Raw genomic sequence first — 15,524 nt, 5'->3', positions numbered from 1 at the left:
GACTACAATCTACTCAAATTCATCATCGAAGAAAAATGTAATATTGATTACTTTTCACTCAAATTTGGCTAAATTTTTTTTTTAATTTTTGCAATTTCACCTGATTCAATAATATTCGAATCAAACTGTAGGAAAAGAGTAATCTTTGTCATTTATTGAAACAAAAATATTACAAAACGTCTCCATGTATGGGATTTCATCAAAAACATATTTAATTTTATACTTGGTGTATTTGTCCGTTCTGTATCCATTCTTTGTCCTGTCCTCCAGCATGAAGACCTGAGAGCTCCTCTTAACGACACCACCGGTGGCACGCAAAAACTCTTTTCCGTTGTCGTACTGGTGGCTATATCGCTGCGATCAGTGGTGGTTCGCTAGTCTTCTGGAATTGTCACAATCGGTAATTGATTATGAGAGCAGTGCCATATTTATTGATTTTACTTACCTTCAGTAGAAAATGAACACACCAACTGGTCTTCCCTAAAGTGGCTTCTATGCTCCTTTGGGCTGCAATATCAAGAGATTAAAACATGTTTTTAGCTTTATGGGGATACTTCTAGCTTATTCTTAATACAACTTACCTTTAATATCCACAACGGTTTCCGGTTATTGCAGATTAATTAAAATTTTAGGAAGAATGATTTTCAAAGTAACTATTCTTTATGTCCTCACTTTGATGACAACTTAAAATTTTCACTCAATTTATCTTTTCTGCATTCATAAATAATATGACTATTTACTACCCAATTCATAAAATTAATTTACTCATTTTTTGACATATGACGCGAATTTACTAAATTGAGTAAAAGTTAAACATGAATTGAGTGGAATCTAATGGGCGTGTATACATGTTCATGATAGAATTAGAGGCGAAAGTATAGAATTGATAGTTCCTTTAGGAAACGGCAAGCATGAAGAATGTTTTTATAGAAGTCGATTTGAAAGCGAGCGGAGGGCAATATTTGTGATGGCACATATCGCACGACCTTCCTTCTGCCAAACTCCCGTATGAAGGGGGAGGGAAGAACATCGATGTGGAAGCTGATATATCTCCACTGGCAAGTGAAGTAAGGGGTAAGTTTGGAAGATGATATTAGCATTTCCATATCATTGTAAGGGTGAAATCAGGAGTGATTCAGTTTGATTCTAAATTTTCGACCACTATTCTAATTTGCATCTAGAGCAAAATAGAACAAACTCGCTGGTTTCCCCAGCAGTGTTCTATTCATGTTTTTCAAATTTTCAATTAATTGAAATCATTATGTTACTGCCGAGAAAGGCGCCGGAATTGCAAAGTGGATTGATCCGTAGATAAAATGACGCATCCATACACCAAAACAATTGAAAAATATTTGAATCTCGTGATTCAATCGTGGTTCAAATCTGCAGAAAATAGAACGGAGCGTTATACCAGTTTTATTTTTTTGACAGTTGACTGGTATAAAAACTGAATCTAGAACAGCTGCTGGGAAATTCAATGTTTCAGATTCATATTCAAACTGACAGCCCCGAACGATTTGAATCACTGCTGATTTTACTCTAATGGGCCAAACACAATGGAGACGTTTGCGTGCGTTTTGACAGTTTTATTATGAGAAAAATGTCAAAACGCACGCAAACGTATCAATTGTGTTTGGCCCATAAATCGTTTAACTTCACGTAGAAGTAATACACTCAAATCATCAATTAGTATTAAAAACAAGACAAAAATATAATCCTTGCATAAATCTTAATAATATTTACTTGCTATTTGATACTCGATACATTTGATTGACGACATCACTAACACCACCGAAAACATGCGTTGGCAGTCAAAAAGTTGCACCCAAACCGTTCGTATTTGCGGTTGCAAATGTTGCACCGCCGGTGTACACCGTTCGGAATAAACGAAAACGACATTAATGTTTTGTTTTTATTTTTGCCGGTTGCGCCGCAGACACAGCACAAAATAACATATAAGTATTTGTTCGCGGGCCCTCCTTAGCCCTCCAAAGCAAGACCATGCTGAGGGTGGCTGGGTTCGATTCCCGGTGCCGGTCAAGGCAATTTTCGGATTGTAAATTGTCTCGACTTCCCTGGGCATAAAAGTATCATCGTGTTAGCCTCATGATATACGAATGCAAAAATGGTAACCTGGCTTAGAAACCTCGCAGTTAATAACTGTGGATGTATTGTGTATCCGGAATAAATTTATACCGCTTTTTATACCGAAGTTGGATTTTTGTCCAGATACAGGCAACATTCCCAACCTCGGAAGTAGTGCGCTGGATTCCCCTAAAGATGCGCTAAACAACGCATCAATTATTGTGCTTCCAGTTGAAAACCGAAGTGAGCTCTCGCGACGATTGAGTTTTTCCAATGTTTCCTGATATCGCAACTGCATCGCGACTAGTGCACATCTATGCCACCGCCGTGCGCCATGATGCGCACTAGTCGCGACGTAGTTGCGACAAAAGGAAACAGGAGAAAACTCGATTGTCGCGAGAGCTCACTTCGGTTTTCAACTGGAAGTACAATAGTTTGCCAAATAAAACTTCGGAAGAAAGTTCGGTTCGGAAGTCCCGACTTCCGAATTCTAACTTGGTGCTACGCCGACAATACTTAATGAACACTAAGCTGCGAGGCGGCTCTGTCCCAGTGTGGGGATGTAATGCCAATAAGAAGAAGAAGATTTGTTCGCGATGTGACAGATTTATAATTTTCACACTAAAAGATAAAAATCTTCTATTTACACTATAAATAGATAAAAACAACTTTCGAATTAAAAACATCACTTTTACAGTGACGGATAAACTTTTAATTTTACGAAAAACAAACAATTTCTAAATGTAAGGCTCAAACCATTTATTTACATAATGTTTGTTCTTTGTGTGTATGAATAGTTTATGAAAAATTTAAAACTTTGCTGATTTCAATAATAACAATTCCATGCATAAAAATAATTGAAAGCTGATTGATAGATCGTCTGCTCGAAGGACTTAACCACGAACGTCTTCTTTTTCCACGATTCTTCTTCTTTTCGGTTGGAAATGTGACATCCGCTGCGGGCCGATGAATATTTCAGTGTACTCGGAGCTTTTTAGTTCACCGGATGTTCATGTCGTGCACGCCCATTAGATTCCACTCAATTCATGTTTAACTTTTACTCAATTTAGTAAATTCGCGTCATATGTCAAAAAATGAGTAAATGAATTTTATGAATTGGGTAGTAAATAGTCATATTATTTATGAATGCAGGAAAGATAAATTTAGTGAAAATTTTAAGGCTTTGGTCCGATTCGTGAATTAAAATCGAATTAAACTTAAAAGTGACAGTACGGAAATTATGAAATCCCCCGCTCATAAGAATGGCTGGTGCTACCCAGCAAGACCAACAAAACATTTATCAAACATGATTCAATATCTGTCAAAAGTAATCTTGCTCTGCGAGCAGGGTTATTTGGAAATTTTAGAACTGTCACTTTTAAGTTTAATTCGATTTTGATTTACGAATCGGACCAAAGCCTAAGTTGTCATCAAAGTGAGGACATAAAGAATAGTTATTTTGAAAATCATTCTTCCTAAAATTTTAATTAATCTGCAATAACCGGAAACCGTTGTGGATATTAAAGGTAAGTTGTATTAAGATATTAAGAATAAGCTAGAAGTATCCCCATAAAGCTAAAAACATGTTTTAATCTCTTGATATTGCAGCCCAAAGGAGCATAGAAGCCACTTTAGGGAGGACCAGTTGGTGTGTTCATTTTCTACTGAAGGTAAGTAAAATCAATAAATATGGCACTGCTCTCATAATCAATTACCGATTGTGACAATTCCAGAAGACTAGCAAACCACCACTGATCGCAGAGATATAGCCACCAGTACGACAACGGGAAAGAGCTGTTGTGTGCCACCGGTGTCGTTAAGAGGAGCTCTCAGGTCTTCATACTGGAGGACAGGACAAAGAATGGATACAGAACGGACAAATACACCAAGTATAAAATAAAATATGTTTTTGATGCAATCCCATAGATGGAGACCTTTTGTAATATTTTTGTTTCAATAAATGACAAAGAGTTTGGTTCGAATATTATTGAATCAGGTGAAATTGCAAAAATTAAAAAAATATATTTAGCAAAATTTGAGTGAAAAGTAATCAATATTACATTTTTCTTCGATAATGAATTTGAGTAGATTGTACACAGAGAAAAAAAAAGTTGTGTTTTTCACATTTTCTAATCTTATTTTGAAAGTTTGGAAAATTTGGTATATTTGAGTGCTAAAATATTTAATTTGAAAGCAAAATGTTTGATTTGATAGTTTTTATCTCAGTGTAAAATTGTTATTTTTACAGTGGAAGCACTCAGAACAAAATTTTTAAAACAGTCAAATCTACTTTCATGTTTCATTTTCTGGCATCACAGATCATAAAAAAAAAATGTAACTGGCAGCCCGCTTCGATCTGTCAACCAAAATTTGAAGAAAATAAAGCGGAGAAACTTTTCCCGGAGGGGTTTCTGGAAAAGATTGGAAAATATACTGTATGTAAAGCACAACCAGCGAGGTAAAGGCAAATTGAACAGCTGAAGAACGAAGAGACAATGTGTAAGTTACAATTTAAATTATGGTATTAAAATAGAATTGTTATTCTAAACTGTTTTTCAGACGGCAGTTCCAACCACGCGATCATGTTCAGAATGCATTTACAGTTCCTCGTTTCGGCTCGAAAAATTATCTGGCGTGGAATTTTTCCCAATCAGACCGATGTTTCTCTACGCCGAAGCCTACGCCCTATTGCCTGCTTCCCTTACGCAACCAAATTGTTCGCTTCCGGCTCGTGGCAGTACCATATGATGTGAGCCCCTGCATGTTTACTCCGGCGAAGTAGAGCTCCTGCGCCATGAAGAAAAAATGTACCACGAAAGGAAAGGAGAATAACGTGACCGGTGAGTAGATGTTTGGACAGAGTATTTTGGTACAATAACAAAATCTAAACGAGGCTAAAAATTCTACGATTCCATTTTCATTTCAACTTTATTTATCTCTATCCCTGTAGGACGACAATGATGACGGAGATGTAAATTACGAAAAGCTTTCAAACGGTCGCTACGTGAAAAGGGTGAAGGATCGTTGCCATGCATAGGCGTTCGTTTGCTTCCGATGGTCGTGTACTATGTATAGTGCTCATTTCGCCCAAGTACAAATAGAATGCTCGTCTAGTGCCACCTCCAGTAATAAAAGGTTACAATCGGGCGAATTCCATATCCATTTGGAACTGCGCGTAAGCTGTACGAATGTGTATTAGATGGCCCACTCCGGATCCTGCATTTTCCGGTCGCTTTGAAGAATGATGCGTGGAGCAAAAAGAGAATCGCCGCTGCATCAAAGAGCGATGCCTTTCGGAGTGCATCAAAATTCCGTGGCATTCGAAGTCGTGGTAAACGATCACCATCGCTTATTCTGGCACCACCAAAGCAAGGGAATGGAATATAGGAATATTCGAAACACTGATGTGAGTTGTGAATTTATCAAATTGGCAATGGGATGTTAATCTGTGGTCGCTTTAATTTCAGAATAAGCATAATTCGTTCCTGTTGCGGCCATCGTTCTAATTTTTGGGTGACCGGTTGAACCATCTTGCAAATTTGGTGTGCACTTCGTGATAGTTCCCGTTACAATCCACTAGTAATTGTGTCTATGTGAAAAACGAGAGCTGTAAATACGCTCCATCAACTATCCATTAACTATTATTATGAAGCAGTTAAGAAAAATAAAAATAATTATTTGTCAATAAATATGTAAACATTACCCAAGTAACCATGAAGCTATATATACTTGTAAAAAATACAGCCCTAAAAGCTGACTTAAAGTGGAAAAGGGCACTTATAAGACCGAATTAGTGGTTCATTACTTTCACATGTTGATATAAAGCATAAGTAATGCATCGCTGCATTCGTAATGCTGATTTAGAATATCGTTGTCTGACAGCTGATAAATAAATGCAACTTCACATCGTTAAAACTGATTTAATGCAATTAGCATTTAGAATGCCGGTTTATGATTGATATATGTGCAATATTGTAATGCTTGGTGTTACTTGGGTAATTACGGCGTACTGAAATTGAAAACACACAATACTTGTTTTGAAAGTATCACAGTCATTTCTAGTGTACAATACACATTTAGTTTTGAGAGGAAAATTTCATTTTGAATGGTAAATATACATTTAGCTCTGAGAAGAAAATGTTATTTTGACAAGTCAGCTCTTGTTACAGATCTCGCCGAAGTGACATTCTTGCAATTGTTAATTCAACAATCATCTACTTTCTACTGAAAATCACTAACTGATTTTCTTGACTTTACCAACGATTCTTTTAATTTTACCAACGATTTTTTTTTGTGTGTAGTCATTTTTTGACATCATCCGGCAGGCTATAGACATCCCTATCTAACTCCCTTAGCCTGAAAATAGCCACCATGTCCCGGGCACAGTGTGCAGATAGACCGCTGTCAGTTGCATGAGATGTCAACAATCGTCAACAACACCAATAATTGTAGCTTGATAATTAAAAATATCCACAACAATAAAAGAGCAGGATTTATTTTTTAATTCTGCTCAAGCTTTTCACGGTGAAATAAAAGACAAATTGTTGTTCTCCATGTAAGTAAAATCAAAATTGATCATGTAGATAAGTTTTGAATCAATTAAACTCATGAATAATGAATTAATGAATATTCCCGATTGAAGTTGCATATTGAAGAAAGCTGAATTTGGATGTTTTATGATGTTAAGCTTTTTTAGATTTGACGTACGTTGCTCGGCGTTGGTGTTGGTGTTGGCTACGCTAAACATGAACTCTTAGCATTGGCCTGTCATCCGGTCTTCACTCAAAAATGAGTAAACCATGGTTTACTCAATTTTTGACTTGTTCCACTTTTACTGAAAATGAGTGGTTTTCCACTCAATTTTGAGTGGTTTCAAACGAGCGTGTGGTTCATTTTTTGTAAACATTGCTCGCAGCGGACGTTTTCTTCTCACTGAAAATCGCCGCGTGACGTCATCGTGGTTTAGTCCATTGCACTATTGTGCACTATCCAGTTTTCCGCTACCGGTAATGGCCGCCAGCTTGCCTGCGGGTTAGTCTCTGATTTGACGTTTCTGGAGGTCAACTGCACCCACCATTCGAGCATTTTGATCAATGTAGTATATAAGAAGGCTTGAATTCACTGAATCAGCATCTTTTTATATGTCACATTGGTCAGAATACTCTGAGCAGTGGGTGCAGTTGACCTCCAAAAACGTCAAATCAGAGACTGACCCGCAGGCAAGCTGACGGCCATTACCGCTCGCGGAAAACTGGATTACACTATTGTGTGACGAAAAAAATGTATGGAAAAATCTCAGATTTTGTATAGCTACGATACTTAACAACCCGTACATTCTATTGCGAAAACTTTATTTACATTTGAGTAAATGGTTCATAACAATGCATTCTAATGTATTTCTATGGTTTGATTTACAATATAATCTATTGCCAATATTACACGGTAAAAAATATACACGTCCATGCGAACTGTTCTGCATTTGAATATGCACTACTTTGTAATCAAATCAATATCAATAGCTGAGCTCGTCGCATTCAAAGACCATCACTTCCATTTGACGTGCACAATGTTTTGAATATAAAACATCAAAATAAAAAAAAAAAGAATTACCTCAGCTCAGATTTGAATAACATACCTTTGCTTGAAAGTCCTTCGTCTTACCATGTATCCATCTCACACTTCGAAATACCTCTTGAAATAAGCAGAATAGATGAAAGAACTGTCATCTATTTTTAGAACAGCACCAATATCGCTCCACTCTTGAATCAATAGCCTTGAACCTGTGAATTCAATAGCATATCACTTTCAATTCTAGTGGAGACATTATTGGTGCTGATCGAAGTGCTAATCATTTCAACATCCAGTGAGTAGCACTTTGATCAACAGTGTTGATGTTATGGAATTGTCTGCATTCAACACACTTGTGAAAGGTGTGACACCACTTCAAAATCAAAGGAATATCATTTTCAATAATAGTGATTTTCAAGTTCATTATTCAATAGATGGAACAGTTAAATTGAACTTGTTGATTTTTTACCGTGTATGTTATTAATAGTAGTGTTACAATAAATTGTATTGTTATTCTACTGTATTTTTTATTTGGGAAGGCCTCTAATTTGAACCACGAATGAATCACGAGATTTCAATATTTTTCAATTGTTTTGTTGTATGAATTAGAGGCCTGAATAAGAGAAACGCGGATAGAAAATATGACTCTGCCAACACTGCATTCAATCTTCTTCATCAAAGAACAACACATTAAAAGGAAGAAATGGTTTAAGTAGATAAAATCTCACAATTCGCTATTTTATGTATCCACATCACATAACAATAGAATCCAATAAACAATGGAATTTTATTTCATAATCTAATAATGACTTGCATATATTATTGCAAACTTTAATGTAAAATACATTCAATTTTGTTTATTGGCATTTTGGCTGCTTGACAGGTCTCCTGCTCGATTGGCTGCTGTTTTTTGACGGTTCGATTGACGGAACATACCTATCCGCGTTTCTCTTATTCAGGCCTCTAGTATGAATGCGTCATTTTATCTATACGGATCAATCCACTTTGCAATTACTGCGCCTTTTATGATAGCAACATAATATGATAGCAGGGTTTTTATCATGGCAAGTGCACACGGTGGGTAACATTTTCATTGACTCTGTCGTGATTAGTGACCGTTGGGATTATCTGAAAAGCAACCAGCAGGAAGCCGCAGTAATCTATTCTCAATCCAGTTGAAAACCGGACTTGGGGGATAGAAGGGCTTGGATGAATGAAGCAATGAAGATGATGACCGATGCTTCAGCACCACCCGGATAAAAATGTACTATTGGTGCAATTGTGAAAACAATTGAATTACCATACAATGTACGGTATACAATAGGATATATTGTTTCTTGATGGTTACACAGATTGTATCCACACTGAGGATACAATACATCAACATATTTCTCTAATGTAACAATACTTGCAATTGTTTTTGAAACATTTTCGTACATAAGATTCATACATTGATAACTTTTGAAACGATTCTTTACATTGCATATAAACTATATAACAATACTTGCCTCAAAGCGCCAAATATGTATTTTTTCCCTTTAAATTGCTTTGTTGAACAGTAAAGCTGTCACAACTGAGAAATCAAAAATCGTATTGTTTTACTATACAAATACAATACAATCCAATGTATTTTGAACAGTTTTGATCGGATATTTCAACAATATATCAACCATACACTCTATTGTGTGACGAAAAAAATGTATGGAAAAATATCAGATTTTGTATTGTTACGATACTTAACAACCCGTACATTCTATTGCGAAAACTTCATTTACATTTGAGTGAAAGGTTCATAACAATGCATTCTAATGTATTTCTATGGGTTCATTTACAATATAATCTATTGCTAATTTAATGTTATTAATAGTAGTGTTACAATAAATTGTATTGTTATTCTACTGTATTTTTTATTCGGGCAGATATACTCCCGAGGAAGGTAGCTTCATGAGAGAACGGTTTCAAAGTGCTTAGTGAAGAATGCTTCCTCACTCCATATGACACTGTTGTATGAAACAGTTGGAGAGTGAAATCAAGCACCCGCTAGTGCAGAGAATATTTAACTCTCTTGCCTCATTTATACTGAATTGCGCATATCTGTTGGAATGAATGTGTGAAAGAGAGGTATATAATGCAGGCTCTCTCTTTCTCGCTAATACGGTTTTGTATTTACACAACACTCACACGCATCTGAAACACTGCCGATTAACGAAGGAAGCATCCTCAATTCACGCTGCCCTACGAACGATGCATCCTCTTCACTAGCCGGCTTGTGAAGATGCCACGTTCATAATTCTCCACTTTCAATGTATAAAACGAATGTTTTGTATTTGCCTCTTCCCTTGTTCGTGCCGAAAGGAGCACGTCATCGAGATAGCGAAGTTGGATTTTTTCACAATTCGTACGTTAAACCTAACTTCGGAAGTGGCGCCAGGAACTAATTAGGTTATTAGTTCCTGGTGGTGCGCTGTTTTCATATCGCGAAGCGGTATTCAGCGCACCACTTCCGAAGTTAGCTTTAACGTACGGATTGTGAGAAAAATCCAACTTCGCTAGCACCCAATTTCGGGTTTCAACTGGATTGAGTATATTTTATCTCGAGATGCATAATATTATGCATCTCGAGATAAAATAGAATATTGCGGCTTCCTGCTGGTTGCTTCTCAGGTAATCGCAACGGTCAACACAACAGAGTCAATGAAAATCTCACCCACCGCATGCACTTGCCATGATATACACTCTCCATGTACTCAGTGACTCCGGTTGCCTCTCACTAATATTATCAATTTCCCGCCTTATCGGCCGCGACGATTTGAAATCGTCGCAAAGCAAATCGTCGCCGAAATCGACGCCAGCAAAAATGGCCATAAGATCTGTCAGATCAACTGTGAACAAAATTGTTTGATTTCAATAATCACATTATTTCCCGAAATTTAGTACTATTTTTCATGCATATTTTCATAATTTGACTTTGAACTACCACAGATTGAAAATAATGATATTGGCGACGATTTTAAAGGTGTTAAAAAAGTGATCGGCGCGTTTTGTTACCAGCGAAACTGACAATACAATCGAAAACTGCTGTCATTTCGCGAAAAGCTCGTTGAAAAGCACGTGATTTTGTTTTGAGTGGGAAAATTATGCCTATCTTTTAACACGGCGGCTATCTTGACGTTTACCTTCGCAGTCGAGCCTGCGAGTGTAAGACCGCCGCAGCATTCTAGAAAAAGATAAGCGCGACAATATTGTCAGATTTTCTGGATATGATACACTGCGCGGCGTTTGTAATGTTCCCAAATGGGTACCTCACGCGGCGAATGACTGTCGAAAGGTCCCGCTCGGAAAGATCTTCTAGAAGTCTCCCGTGATATCTCTGAGACAAAAAAATGAGTCTCCTAGACTTTTTTCTACGATGTCTAGAACCTGTCAGACCTCAAATCCGCCTCAAATGCAACAACCGTTTCAACCGGTGTCTACCTCAAATTTTAGACGAGTAAACCGTTTGAACCGGAAAGGATTTGACATATCGGTTCTCTTAGATGACGCAGAGATATCTCCTAGACATGGGTACTACAGCTCTACTAGATTTTTACTAGATATGGTTGAGAAATGGGTACCTTGATTCTTCTTCTTAGTATTCTTTTTATAATTTTTTTAATTTTCGATTTGATAACAAACTTTTTTTCAAACATATTTATTTTAGTTTAATTTTAATTTCTATTTAATATTTGTACATTTCTATTATACATTTCAATAATAAAATAATGGAATTTACCATCTGCTTCATTGACAGCCGAAGTTTGTTTAATTCGACGAGCACTGGAACCCCCTGTTGTGGATAATGACGGACGAATATCTCGACGCATTCCTCCTATAAAACGGTTCCTTATTCCCGGCTCTGCTGAGAAGAAAAGGACAAAAAAACGATTCATTTTAATGAAGTTCGGAAGAAAGGAAGCCCGCTCGGAAACGTCTTCTAGAAATCTCCCGTGATATCTCTGAGACAAAAAAATTAGTCTCCTAGATATTTTTGGTCGATTTCTAGAACCTGTCAGACCTCAAATCCACCTCAAATGCAACAACCGTTTAAACCGGTGTCTACCTCAAATTTTAGACGAGTAGACCGTTTGAACCGGAAAGGATTTGACATAACGGTTCTCTTAGATAACGCAGAGATATCTCATAGACATTAGTACCACAGCTCTACTAGATTTTTATTAGATATTATTTAGATATGGGTACCTCGATTCTTCTTCTTAGCATTCTTCTTTCGGCTTGTTTACAAAATAGTTATTGTGGACATATTCATTTTAATTTTATTCTTTATTTTCTTTTCAACATTATATTTGTACATTTTTATGTATAAATAATAAATTACTTAAAATATAAATACATATTAGAATCGATCATCTGCTTCATGGACATGGACAAACTCTAGTTGGGTTGGACGAGTATTGGAACCTGCTGCATTGTGGGCAGTAATTAGCGATGGATATTCCTACGAAAATGTTCACTAAACTGGTTTTTTCCCCTGCTAAGGCCCTGCTAAGAAGAAAAGAACAGAAAAGCGGTCAATTTCGAATGGAGTCCTCGGAAGAAAGGAAGGTATCCTGTTGCGGAAGAAAGAAAGGTATCCGTTTCCTTTCGTATTCTCTCGGAACTTGTGGGGAATTCTGCCGGAACTTTTGTAGGGATTATTCGGGATTACCAGGAAGAATTTTTCCGATTTTTTGAGGAATTCTTTCAAGTCATGGAGAAAAACCCCTGGACGGATTCTCACGGAATTACAGAATGGACTGGAATTCTAGGAATTCTAGGAGGACTTTTCTTGGAATACCTAGACAAATTATCTCGAAATCCTCGGAGGTATTCTCCCAAAATTTCTGATGGATTTCTCTTGGGATTTCTGTAAAAATTCTCCCCGAACTTCTGTAGGATTTTCCGGGAATTCCTGAATGAATTCTCCCTATATTCTTAGAGGAATTTCCCCGACATTCTTGGAGGAAATCCCCCGAAATTCCTTGAGGAATTTGTGGACGGAATCTTCTGAAATTTCTGTAAGGATTCTTATAAAGCTCTTTGGAGATTCTTCTCGAAATTATTGTACCAAATTTATCGGAATCACTGCATATTCTCGGAATTTTTGGGAGGACCCGGAATATCTATAAGAATTCACCATGCTTTTTTGTAGGAATTATTCGAAAGAATTCTTCAGAAATTCATAGAGAAATTGTACTCGGAATTTCAGAATGATTTCTTTTTCGCAATTCCTGAACGAGTTTTCCCCCAACTTTTGTAGGAATTATTCGGGAATTCCTGGAAGATTTCTCCCAAAATGGTCGGAGGGATTCTTCAGAAATTTATTGCGGAAGCCTCCCTCCTGAAGCTCCTGAAGGGATTCTACTGTGCCATTCACCATCCACTGTGTGGCATACCAGATTCCTGTAAAAGAGACAAAATGGTGACAAATCTTTATGGAATATTTTGCAAACACAGAAAACACTTACATCGGTATGGTTGTTGGTTGGTTTTTCCTCGTTTTTTTTCACTTTGAATGAAATCCGCTTCAACCGCTTCAACGGCAAGAACTGACGAAATATTTTACCCGGCAAAATCAATTCTATGGGTGAGGGGATAGACGAAGAGCGAACATTGGCTAACGGTTCAAAAATAAAATGGTGATTCTGTTCAAATGTGCATTTGATGAGATGCAACCAATGACACATTCATAGGGTTGGCGTCCTGATGAGGTAGATTCCTGTTCGCTTTTAGACATCCTTCCATGCGGGAGGTATCCTGTAATAGTTTTAGCAATATATGGATTTATTAGAATGGATGAAACAATTTTCGGAATTCTGGGAAGACTTCTAGAAATTCCTGAACAAATTCTCCGAAGGAATTCCAATAAATGTTCAAATGAAATCGTAGATAACAAGTATCCCGGAAACATTCCTCTAGTTCTGATTCCTTCCGGAATCTAATTGGAATTCCTCCTGGAATTCGATCAAGGCACCTTTCGGAATCCATTGCAAAATATTTCTTAAAACCCGTTGGGATTTTTTTTAATCCATACGGGATTCCATCTGGAAATCAATAATAGCGAATTTTAGTCTGAAAACCTGTCTGAGGAAATGCAGAGCGGATTCTTTAACGCGGTTTCATGCGGAAATTGTGGGCGGTTTCATTCGGGAACTCTATGTCGATTCCTTTGGTGATTTTGGATAGATTCATTCGAGAAATATGATCGGATTCCTTCGGGAAATTCAGGCAGATTCTTTCGAGAATTATGGGCAGAGTCCATCGAAGATTGGCTTTCCGAAAATTCAGATTCCTGGAATAATGCTAAGCGGTTTCCTTTGGGAATTCTGGGCGGTTCATTCGGAAATCATTGGCACATTCATTTGAAAAAATAAAGCAGATTCCTCCGTGAAATTCTGAGTGATTTCTCAAAGAGTTCTGTATGGATTGAATAAGGAAATTCCTCAAGAAGTATGAGCGGATTACTTTGTGAATCCTGGGCGGGTTCCTTCAAGAATCGTAGGCAGATTCTTTTAGGAATTTTGGGTGTTTCATTCGAAAATCACGAGAAGATTTCTTTGGTGAATTCTAGAGAAAACATTATTAACTAAATAGAGAATTTTAGTTGAATTCCTTCGAGAATTATGAGCGGATTACTTCAGGAATCTTACGTAGACGGAATCTTTTTAAAAATTTTGGGTGGTTTCCCTCAAGAATCCTGAGCGGCTTCCTTCGGGAATGTTGATTCCTACAGAAATTTTGGGCGGTTTCAATTGGGAAATCTTGGCAAGCTCCTTTGGAAATATTGGGCTGATTTCTTCGATGAATCTGAGCAGATTCTTTCGGGAAGTTTGACCAGATTCCATCGATCACTTTAATCAGATTTCTTACCCTTGCTGGCGGCCTCGGTATAGTTCCAGTTGTCCCGGGTATTTGGATTGGCGCCGGCTTCCAGGAACAAGCGAACGACATCGGCATGACCGAACGAACACGCATTATGCAGCGGGTGGAGTCCTCCATCGTCTCTGGCCTGGATCGATGCACCGTTGGTGAGCAGCAATTCAACCAATTCCCGGCTGTAACCTGTGAAAAAAGGATGGCGACAACAAAAAGCGCGGAAGAAAGTGGTCTAAACCGATTCAACTGATTAGTAGTGATGAAGGTGTAGAGGTAAACAAACACACTCGCAAAAACCCGAGGGCAAAATACACTTGGTTCGAACCCAAACTTATTTTGAAACTTGACTACGGTGGTTTGTGTCCTAACGAGGTAGATTCCTGTTCGCTTTTAGACATCCTTCCGTGCGGGGTACGGTCGCGCCAAACGACCCGCATAATTACAAACTGTACATGGACATTTTCCCGTGCGGTCGGCAACAGTATCCTTTACTGTTGACAACTGTATATGAACAATCTCATATAAAGTTTCAACAGTTTGTGGTACGGTCATTTGACAAATAACAATATGTTGAATGGGTTGTTAAGTTATGTCACCATAAAAAATCGGCCGTTTTCGCCTGCAAAATTTTCGCTCGACAGTATGATAAAATGTTGACAAATAATGCAGGAAATATAAAACATTTTCGGGACAGCATGTCATACATTGACATTTAAGCCCCAAACGCAATACAACGGAACGGCGACGGAAACGGAAAATTTGACAGTTAGCCCATATATTTTCTGTCAAATTTGCCGTTTCCGTCGCCGTTCCGTTGTATTGCGTTTGGGGCTTTAGCGTTGATGTCGAGCAGTTATGGTTGAATCGCCGAAAAGTATTTGATAACCGCAACGTAAACTGTGAAGCTATATCTTACATCGTAATCCAGCATTTTACGTGCGGTAATGGCCGCCACAATT

General features: G+C 37.6%; 1 long non-coding RNA gene across 1 annotated transcript; it reads left to right on the top strand.

Annotated features, from left to right (window-relative positions):
• Nucleotides 1–4,180: 4,180 nt before the first annotated feature.
• LOC134223608 (uncharacterized) lies at nt 4,181–5,752 on the top strand. Its single transcript, XR_009982632.1, has 3 exons — nt 4,181–4,584; nt 4,645–5,491; nt 5,553–5,752. It is a non-coding gene; the product is annotated as an uncharacterized LOC134223608 (long non-coding RNA).
• The last annotated feature ends 9,772 nt before the right edge of the window (nt 5,753–15,524 follow it).

Source organism: Armigeres subalbatus, chromosome 3 (assembly GCF_024139115.2).
Source record: "Armigeres subalbatus isolate Guangzhou_Male chromosome 3, GZ_Asu_2, whole genome shotgun sequence".
Lineage (NCBI taxonomy): Eukaryota > Metazoa > Arthropoda > Insecta > Diptera > Culicidae > Armigeres > Armigeres subalbatus.
Note: the sequence above shows the minus strand (reverse complement) of the source record. Positions and strands in the feature narration are given on the sequence as shown.